Raw genomic sequence first — 10,260 nt, forward strand, 5'->3', positions numbered from 1 at the left:
CCTGCCCTACTAACGGTGAGGTTCGTCACGGAACCAAAGTGGATCTTCTTCCCAGGGTGGACTCTAACCACTAGCCTTTCCCACAACAGCCAAACGTGCTGACCAATTACGTCACAGAGACATGAGAATCTCTACAAAAAGAGAGACACTTTGAGAGCAGGAAGACATGTTCTGAAAACCATGGAAATGGAGTGATGACTCAATTGAAGTTAGACAACACACTCTGCTGCTTCGTAGATACATATCTTGGGAATAACAACTCTGCACTTGCGATACAAAGTCGTTAACCAGACAGGTTTCACTGAACACAATAAGAAGCCCTACAAGAGCAGGGCATCAAAAACAAGTATAAGCTCATGTTGTTCCTCTCCACGGAAATCTTTAGTAAAAGGCGAAAGATTTATACGATCTGAAGAGAAACATGAGCGAACTACTGACACTGAACCAGAGAAGGAGCTGTATTCTTCCACATCAACCTTTAACTCATGGTGTTGTTCAGCCTTTGAACAAACCAGCACTTCAAGACAATCCTCTGAACCATCGTTCCAATAACATCTGTGAACTGGTGATCGTCTTCTGTTGTCAGTGACCTGTTTTGCACACATATAAGTGATCAGAACACAAAAGAGAATTTTCTCATGTTCTGAGTCGTCCATCCTACATCGTGCTGGTCTCGGTCACAAATATCATCCACAACTTTCCTGATGTTCGGGAAGAGGGGAAAATGGACACATATCGCTCCGTGGAAACAGCACAAATAAAGGTCGTGCTAGGAGTCATGTTGCAAAGCTTGTCCCCCAAAACAGTTCAACGTTCATGAATGGAATGGAAATCCATATCACTTTTCAAAAAGAAAGTGCCTCGTGTGAGGCTCGAACTCACGACCTTCAGATTATGAGACTGACGCGCTGCCTACTGCGCCAACGAGGCCTGTGTGCTCATAGAAATGCAGCGTGACTCAGAGGAAAGGCCAAGTGCATGGAATGGAGACCCACTTCTTTGGTAGAAAATACATGAAACAACATTCCCATCCATGAGGAGGATTGCGAAGAGACATCTCAGAGTAACTGCAACTCAGGACCTGCAGTGTTAAGGCTGGACAATGAATAAGTTCAAGAAGAAGTGTGATGAAAGGAAAGAATGTAAACACGTTACTCTTTCTAAATCTGAACCTTAAATATATTGGGAACAATGCCTGCAATGGACTAAGGGATTATTCTGGGAATTATTCCTGAAGGTCTTTGTGGGCAAAGAGGAAATGGCAGTGGCGGGTGTAAGGGCCTGCAAGGCCTTCTCTGCTGCCTAAAAAATATCTGAATCACACACTGAATTCATATTTGAGCATTTAACCAAACCACATTTCAGCTATTATCTGTTGCCAGGTTCAGAAATCTACTTGGAGGCCTCATCATCAGTTCTGCTGGCTCTGTAGCATAAAATAAGTACTGTTGCTTTAGCCAGTCCAGTTAAAGAGTCTAGTCAGTTTACACAACTTTGTGGTGATGAATTAATGCAACAATTAAATGCATTGTGTTAAATCTATTTATCCTGTGAGTTGATGTCCTGTTGTATGGTCGATATATACTTTGTTAAATTATCACCTACATATATATGTTTACATAGCAATGTATGGTTTATATTTTGCAGACATTCTGTAGCAGAAGACTCATCACCAACTGCTTCAGTGCCACTTCCAGGAGCTGACCAGAGGACCACTACCACAGACCACATGTTTTTGTCGCAGATGAAGCGTCTCCTTTGTGAACAAACAGTTATCAGTGCACCACAACTGCTCATTCAAGAGTCACCAACCTGTTTAACAGAGCAAAGGTCCTTGCATATTATAATTCATCTCTGCAATAAAACAAAGCTGTGTTCAACTCAGTTTGTTGACATTTGATTGATTTTGATTTTTTTCTGTGAAGCCATTTTCCACAAAAACAAATGTTCAATATCAAACTCTTTATTTGCAAAATATAAAATAACTCATTCATTTATACTCATCCAATACACACAGAATCATAGTCAGACCTGAAGTAAACTATGTAGGTGTGTTTTGAAGGATCTTCCCAGCAGGGACGAGGGTCAATAGAGGGGGAGGAAAGGGGGGCGATGTCTGGTTCCTTTCATGAGACTGTGGCTACAAAGGAAATAAATGAAGGGTCCAAATGATCCCAATTTCAGTCAGCTGTTGTTTTGTTTGATAAAATAACTAGTAAATGATGTGATCTTTTATTTGCGTTGACAATATCTGCATTGAAGCAACCAGGACCTTGAAAACTATCTCATCTTCTGAGTTGGGTTTGTGGAGGGAGTTCATGAGTAGATGCTTGAGCTCAGCATCAGCATCCGGGGACCCTCCCTCAGTTGCTCTCTTCCTTTGGTGTCCTGCACATAATGGAGGTTGGAAAGTTGGAGGAGACGCAGCAGCAGCAGCAGGTGAGGCAGGAGGAAGGCCCATCCTCCTCCTCTCATGAATGACAACAGAGTGTGATGACATCATTGTACTAGCTCTACACAAAAAAGCGATACAGAAAGCTCTATATGTTTTCTTTAATATTTTGGCAGCATTCAGATCAGTTTTAAGGTTGGGATGTGCAATATCCTGTCATTAAAACAGCAAGTCAGTGGAGAATGAGGCATGTGATCTCAGGGGCAGGTGTTATGTCACAGTGGCCACTATGGGGATTGAACCCATGGCCTTGGCGTTATTAGCATCACGCGGTAACCATCTGAGCTAACCGGCCAGTGGCAGGACTTATTGTATTGCTGTTCTGGAGATAAGGAGAGGAGCGAGGGAACAAGTTGAACAAATAAAGAAATAAAGAAGAGGAATAAATAAAGAAGAGGAAGATCACCACTGAGGTTCACAGATGACGAAGGAGAAGCAGTATTTTTTTCTTTTCATACATTTCAGGTGATATTATCATGGGGTCATTCAAGGCAAGCAAGCTGAAGTTGGACTCAACCAGCAGCCCTTTCTGGGACAGTTTGGTGACCCCTGTTTAAGAGGATTGTCCAGAAGGGAGATCAACATCATGTCTGTCGGAGTGAGTACATGAATGAAGTTTTTACTGCAAGATAAAGCAGATCGCGCCACAGAGCTATGCTACTATGCTATGCTATACCATTGCAACAACGCAGTGATTCTGGACCTCTCTAGTTAAACTAGTCAATAGTAGTATCATGTAGCAAGGCCATGGGTTCGATACCCACACTGGTCACTGTTATATTATATTTGCAAAACTTCCCCCATTTCATCTCCGTAAATCAGCAACTCAATGCTCATGCCTCAGTGAAGCTCCTCATAGAGGAAATGCCTCTCCTCTTCTGTATTTGCCTGACACCAGCCCCTGAGATCACACGCCTCATGCTCGACTCACAGTCATTTTACTGTGCAATCGAAAATAAATGTTTTGAAGACTGGGATATTGCACATCCCAGCCTCATAACTTGAAAAACTTTGGACCAATGTATTTGTTTTAGAACTTTAGGCTAAGGCTGCTCAGTTATCCGGGTCATCACGCAGCAAAGGTTTGAATCAGGTCAACCGGACTAGTAATAGTCAAAGAAAACGTTTGGCCTCCTATCCAGGAGGCTTCGTCAGTTCTACTGAGCTGGGTTGGAGTTCAGGCTTATATCAGGCCATCTGAATGGGACAAGATGTTGATGGACAGGGGTAGAGCCAATCCAGTGTGATGGGTGACAAGAGTCAGCATTATGCTAATGGAGATGTGTTAATGGGTCCCCGGCCACTGGTCATGGGTGTTGATGGGCCATTAATGCAAATGCTGAATGTAGCCCAGGTGGCAATTGGGGCTATTCAGATGATGATGCCACACTGTACAGGTGTGAAGGACCTCTCCAAGCCTAGATCAGTGGCTAAATCTGCCTGGGGAGGGTGTTCAGGACAGCATTGAATGAGGATGATAGATGGTGTCTCAGTCCTCCACCTCTGTTTACACAGGGTTTTTCCACTTTGACAAAAATGGCTTCTTTTACGCCTCTTTCAAACCACCGGTCAAAATGTGAACATTGCTGTGTTCAAAAGAGTGTTTCTTGTCCTCTCGATTTAAATGGACTGCTGAGTCTTGTCCAGAGGAGTTGGTTCTCTTGTGTTGGACCTTTTGTTTGATGAGAGCTTGTTTCGTTTCTTCAATGTAAAGGTCTGGGACTCTTGGCTGCACTGGACTACATAAACCCCATTGCTCCTTTTGTGGTGAGGCGTTTTGTCCTTGGGATGGACGAGTTTCTGTCTTAAGGTGTTGCATGGTTTGAACTGAACCCGGACTTCATGTTTGCTAAAGATTCTTCTGAGTTTCTCAGAGACCCCGGACATATAGGGAATAACAATGCCGTTATGGCGCTGGGCATTGTTTTCTTTGTCCTTTGTGTTCCCTTTTGATGTTTTGGTCAAGGCCATGTTGAGGTAGCCACATTTTTGAAGGGTATTTCTGATATGCTCCTTCTCTCTCCCCCTAAGAGAGCTGTGGTTTTGGGCTTGATGTTAGTTTTTGTTCTAGTGGGTGATGAGAGTCAAACTGGAGGTATTGGTCTGTGTGTGTGTTGGTTTCCTGTACACTTCGATGCTGAAGCTCCAGTCTGCTTCAACACAGTCCAGAGAAGGTAGTCTGTTGTTTTCCACATCATCTCGGGTGAATTTGATGTGTCCGTCTACCAAGTTGATGTGTTGTGTGAAGGGTTCCACTTCATCCTTTTAGATTAGGACCCAGGTGTCATCAACATATCTGAACCAACAGCTGGGTGGTGTGCCCTTGTAAGAAGCCAAAGCAGTGTTCTCAATGTCTTCCATATTCAGGTTCGCAACTATGGGTGACACTGGGGAGCCCATTGCACAACCGTGTTTTTGTCTGTAAAGGATCCATTGTATTGGAAGTAAGTGGTGGTGAGGCAAAGGTCCAACAATTCACATATGTTCTCTGGTGAGAGACTGGTTCTGTCAGGTAGACTGAGATCATGGCCGAGTTTCTTTCTTACCGTGGTGACCGCTTCGTTGGTGGGGATACATATGAAAAGGGACGTGACATCATATGAGACCATGGTCTCATCCGCATCTAGTTTAGTTCCCTGTATCTTTCGTGCAAAGTCTGTAGAGTTGATGATGTGGTGGGTGCTGTGCCCTACCAGCGGTGCCAAGAGTGGGGCTAGATGTTTGGCAATGTTGTGTGTCACAGAGTTATTGCTCTGCGGTTCACATATGTCTTTGTTGTTTAACAGGCTTTCCATCTTCCTGTGATAGTCAGTTGTGTTCATAACCACCGTGCATCTGCATTTGTCTGCCTGTGGGTTGTGGTCTCTGGTGTGAAGGACCTGTTGTTACGGGACATCAGTAGGAGGAATTTCCTTTGTTGTCTGGTTTTGCCCTTGGTGTGTTGTGTGAGGCTGATTGGCTGACGCACCATTTGAATCTAAAACCTTCTGTGGGGAAGGAACGAAAAAAAAAACCAACAACACAAAAACCTCTTTTTTGTTTTGTTCTCAGTGCAGCACAGTTTGGTAGCACGCAGTGCACAAACATTCTTCCCACGTTTTACTTCCACATCAAGGATGAAAGATAAGATTAGCTCGAGCTAGCCAGGAGTCGAACCTGGAATCTCCTGATCCGTAGTCAGGCGCGTTATCCATTGCGCCACTAGCCCAGTGTTCTTGCTCAATTCCATATGAACTGACCTGAGTGAAAGTAGGGTATCAGATGCCTGAGAACATTCCAAAGCAGTTCAGCCCCAGTGCCAGAATGAAAAGACACTTTCTGTGCTTGGATCCTTGAAGCCTTGGGTGAACCACCTCCTGACAATGGTGCCTCCACTGCCATCGAAGTTTGACTCGCTTCGCTCAATATCCTGAGGATATTCCTAGTTTCCACAGCCACTGAATCAGGTGCCCGATGTAAATTAAGCAAACTGCATCAAAAAAAAAAAAAAACATCAACTACGCGTCAGGGAATCGAACCGCAGTCTTCCGCGTGACAGGCGGAGATACTGTCCACTATACTAACAAGGACACTGCTTAATCTCAGGGCCATGGGTTCGAGCCCCACGCCAACTTTTTAGCCACCTCATATGGAGATTGTCTACAAAATATTTCTGTCCTGTCTTGAACATAGATGCTGCGGCTGTGATGGATGAGGAGGACTCAACATGCCACGTGCCTCTTGTTCCACCCAAATCACTCACTGCAAAACATTCCTCTCCTGAGTCCTCAGAAGTTGGCCTGCTAGCCAGAGTCGACTTTTCAAGATACATTGATGCAAATAAAGATAAAGATTCATGGAAAACTGCTAACACTACCTTGACAGGGACCAGGGGTCTCAAACCGGTCCTCAAAGGGCCACAGTGGCTGCAGGTTTTTGTTTCAACCAAGAACCAGGTGTCTCAAGGGTAAACTCACTTGATTGTCAGTCAGGTGCTGTTTTTTTCACCTGCACCTGATTGGTTAAACTGTCTGAGCTTGTTTGGTTGGGAGAAAAAAAACCTGCACCTTCCCGGCTTTTTGAGGACCAGATTGCCCACCCCTGGTCTCGTGGTTCGTAACCTGCGTTGTGGCCGCAGCAACTTACTGACTGAGCTACCGAAACATGTGTTGAATCCAATACACTAGAATGTGATGCGATGCAGAAATGTCTTGAATCCTTGCTGGAGAAACAGACACTTTTGTGACGTTTCCAACTCAAGCTTTGACCAAATGGCCTCATTGTTTCCTGCACGTAAACGTCAGAAATTGAGAAACTGCACTGAGAACAAAACAGAGGAATACAAGAATATAAGACAAACATTATCACAAATTTAAAGCAAAGGGAAAGAAGAGGTTCCAAACCACCGTGGAAGGTTGTTATTTTATGTGTTGCAGTGATTGTTTTTTTTTTTTTTTTAAATTCCTTCCCCACCAAAGGTTTTTCAATTGCGTTGTCACAATCCCGTCGTTTTTTTTATCCCGCTTTTTATAATAATTATTTTCCGTGTATTTTGCAACTTTTGAGTCCAAAACCAATATTAAGGTGATGTTCATATTTACCCATTGCATTGTGATGCTAAATGCCATCAGGAACAGGTTGGTTAGGAAGGTTGATTCTTTTTTTTTTTTCCTCCATTGAAGCTCCCCCTAAAGATGGACATGGTTGGGTCTAAAAAATGGATGTAATATAAAAATGTACCTGAAGATTCTATCCACAGAGATTTGAATGGTTCATCTTCCTGTGAAAAGAAGCCAGCAGAATCCTTGTCAGTATAGTGGACAGCATCTTTGCCCTTCACGTGGACGACCGGGATTCGATTGCCTGAGTTCATTTTCTTGACTTCAGGATGATGAAGACCGTCAGAGGAACACGGTTGTACTCAGCTCAGATGTGGCACAGCTCGTCTTCTTCCTGGTAATTTGCTTGTGGAAGAATTGAGTCAGAAACAGAGCAAAGGTATCAGGTAAAGAAGTTGAAAGAACTGAGAGAAAGTATTGGAGACCATACTTTCTCTCAGTTCTTTCCACCACATCAGGAGGCCTTGGTTGAATGTCTCAGCTGGTGACCACACCACAGCCAATTCTCAGTATCTCTTCAGTGTCACTGCTCACTCTCAGAGATATTGATCAGCTCCATGATGTTATGTTCATGACTAGCTTGGGATGAAGAAAACCACAAGATCAGACAAAATAGCATCTTGTAACAATTCCCCCTCTAATTCTGATGCCAATCAAAGCTGGAATACTTTTAAACAAAGGCACTTTCATCACGTGACCCAGAACCATGACATGGCAATGGTAACAGAGACAACTGAGTTAGAATGAGAGGAGATCGAGTGCCCCCCCACCTTTTTTATATCAACAAGAAATTAGAATAATAACCCTCCCCCTTTTTTATATCAACAGGAAATTAAAATAATAGCCATCCCCCTTGTTTTATGACAGGAAGGAAAATAACGAAGGTCGAGGGGGGAAGCAACAACCTGTGTGATGCATGGGAGGGGTCAGCTGCATCCTCACAGCCGCAACAAATGGTTAGGCGCGGTAGGAGGTCAGGTAGGGTCTGCATTAGGGAGGGGTTTGATGTGGCTCTGTGGGATTACCTTAAGGACGAAATTGAGATATTGAAAATAAAACTAAAGTTTCAGCATTAGTCAATGTTCAAACTGTTTCTGCATTGTAGACTAAATAATCAAAACGTGTTAGTAGCTCCAATATTATTTCTGGTATAAACATTTTAGAAGTTATTTAACATCTTATGAAGCAGTGTTTCATTCTTGAAATATTCATTAAAGATAAAACAGTAGAAAGAAAACACTTTTTTAGTCTTCACTAATAGTTCAAATGACACAGCTACCCAACTCATGCACCATTTTTTTCAACATGTGTTTAAAACAGATAATTTCTACTTGTTTGAAAAATACTTTTAGTTTTCAGAAAATAAGGTGCAGTGAACAAGGATAAAACAAAAGCAAGAAATACTTTTTTCAGCATTAGTTCAAATGACACAGCTATCCGTCTCATATGAGTTTCTGTTGAATCAGTCTATTTAATTTTATACCATATGTGAGTTTGAAACAATGCATTTTTACTTACTCAGGAAATACGTTCAAAAAATGAGGTCACACAGTGGGGGAACAACAGCCATCATGCCTGACTCTTTCTCAGACACTGAAACAGTGTCCGTGATAACCGGTTAATTTGCTGAGGAGATGTGAGTTCTTTCCCGGACGGTTGAATCTTCAAATGACACAATCTGAAGACAGAGAGGTCTGTCTGAAGACAAACCTCATTGGTCTGTCTGACGGCAAACCTCACTGTCTTCAGACAACATTGTTCAGACAAAGTTCACACAAACACACACACACACACACACACACACACACACACACACACACACACACACACACACACAGGTCACCCACCCCTCCTTTTCAAATAGCATCATTTGACAGGGGAAAAAGTTTACACCTCTGAGCTATCTAGCAAACGCTGAGCTCTTCCAACATTGTCTTATCAGATCAGACCACATTTTACATCAGTTCAGGGGTAACCTTTGCTGTTGACCAGACCTTCCAGAGCTTCATCCTCCTTTTCAAACGGACTCCAGTCTCACTATGGATGACTCTTCCTCTGCACGCCGTAGGTGAATATATATATATATATATATATATATATATATATATATATATATATATATATATATATATATATATATATATATATATATACATATATACAGGGTTACCACGAGGTGGAAGACTCCACCATCACCGACCCTATTGGCGTTCTATGCTGCAACGACTGTAAAGCAACAGCTTGAATGCAGAGTACATACGCGTACTACGTCGTCTACATCAACGCAAAATACAGAGTCGTTGTCTAGCGCTTCAAGCACGTAGATATCGACGGTTGACGAGAAATCTTTGTGAAGGTAAGATGAACAACTTTTTCAATGAGTAATCAGCTGGGATGTATATGTCTTATATATTATCGTTACAGAAATCGTCAGGAAGGACATCACAAATAAAGCGCTGGTGTCGTGAGGCTCCTACAACTACAAGGACCTGGTGGTAACAGACGTCGTGGACTGACCTGACTGAAGTTCAACCACAGTAAGGTCCATTTGGAGCGTGATTATTTAAAAGAACCGCAGGGCATTGTGTTTTGAAGTTGCTGTTTTGTTAATTTTAAATTATTATTTTATTGTTAAATTATGGCCAACCATGATGGTTTTCCTTCTGGTTCTGTCCCTGAATCCACCCACAACCAGAACACTACACCACACCTCATTGACCAGAGTGCTTCACCGACACGTATGTTTCTGTCTGTCTTGTTTGACGACATGTCTGAGGAGGATGTAGAGCTGGTCTAAGATCCAAGTGTAAATGAAAACATGGAGTCCATTTTTTTCCCTGAGCGAGAGGATGATCGTATTTTAAATATGGTTCCTGCATCATCTCACGAGGGTAGGGCTGATACCTCTTTAGACAATGGCGATTGGTTAGGTTTGTTGATAATCTACAGCGGCGGCTGATTCAGGGACACCTGCTCTTGACCCTCTGATAGATGTGTCTGGCTCTAGCTGTAGCAATGACAATGTTGACAGTGATTCGGTTCAGGAAGGATGTTGTATTAGAGGTACCGGTATTGAATCAGAAGTCATAGAGCCTTTTAATACAGATAGGCTACGAAGGGTGCTAACACTCCCTGCTGTACCCGGTACTCCTGATTTAGCTACTTTCTACAGAGGTTTGATGCAACAGGTCAGAGAGTTGGCTGATGAAG

The 10,260-nt window shown here is 42.9% G+C and overlaps 3 non-coding genes across 3 annotated transcripts; all 3 read right to left on the reverse strand.

Moving 5' to 3' along the window:
- Nucleotides 1-317: 317 nt before the first annotated feature.
- LOC128758275 (U5 spliceosomal RNA) lies at nt 318-428 on the reverse strand. Its single transcript, XR_008414479.1, has one exon. It is a non-coding gene; the product is annotated as a U5 spliceosomal RNA (small nuclear RNA).
- A 429-nt stretch (nt 429-857) lies between these two features.
- trnam-cau (transfer RNA methionine (anticodon CAU)) lies at nt 858-930 on the reverse strand. Its single transcript has one exon. It is a non-coding gene; the product is annotated as a tRNA-Met (tRNA).
- Nucleotides 931-5,587: 4,657 nt separating this feature from the next.
- Nucleotides 5,588-5,660, reverse strand: trnar-acg (transfer RNA arginine (anticodon ACG)). The gene has a single exon. It is a non-coding gene; the product is annotated as a tRNA-Arg (tRNA).
- Nucleotides 5,661-10,260: the final 4,600 nt, after the last annotated feature.

The sequence above is a fragment of the Synchiropus splendidus genome, chromosome 4, assembly GCF_027744825.2.
Source record: "Synchiropus splendidus isolate RoL2022-P1 chromosome 4, RoL_Sspl_1.0, whole genome shotgun sequence".
Lineage (NCBI taxonomy): Eukaryota > Metazoa > Chordata > Actinopteri > Syngnathiformes > Callionymidae > Synchiropus > Synchiropus splendidus.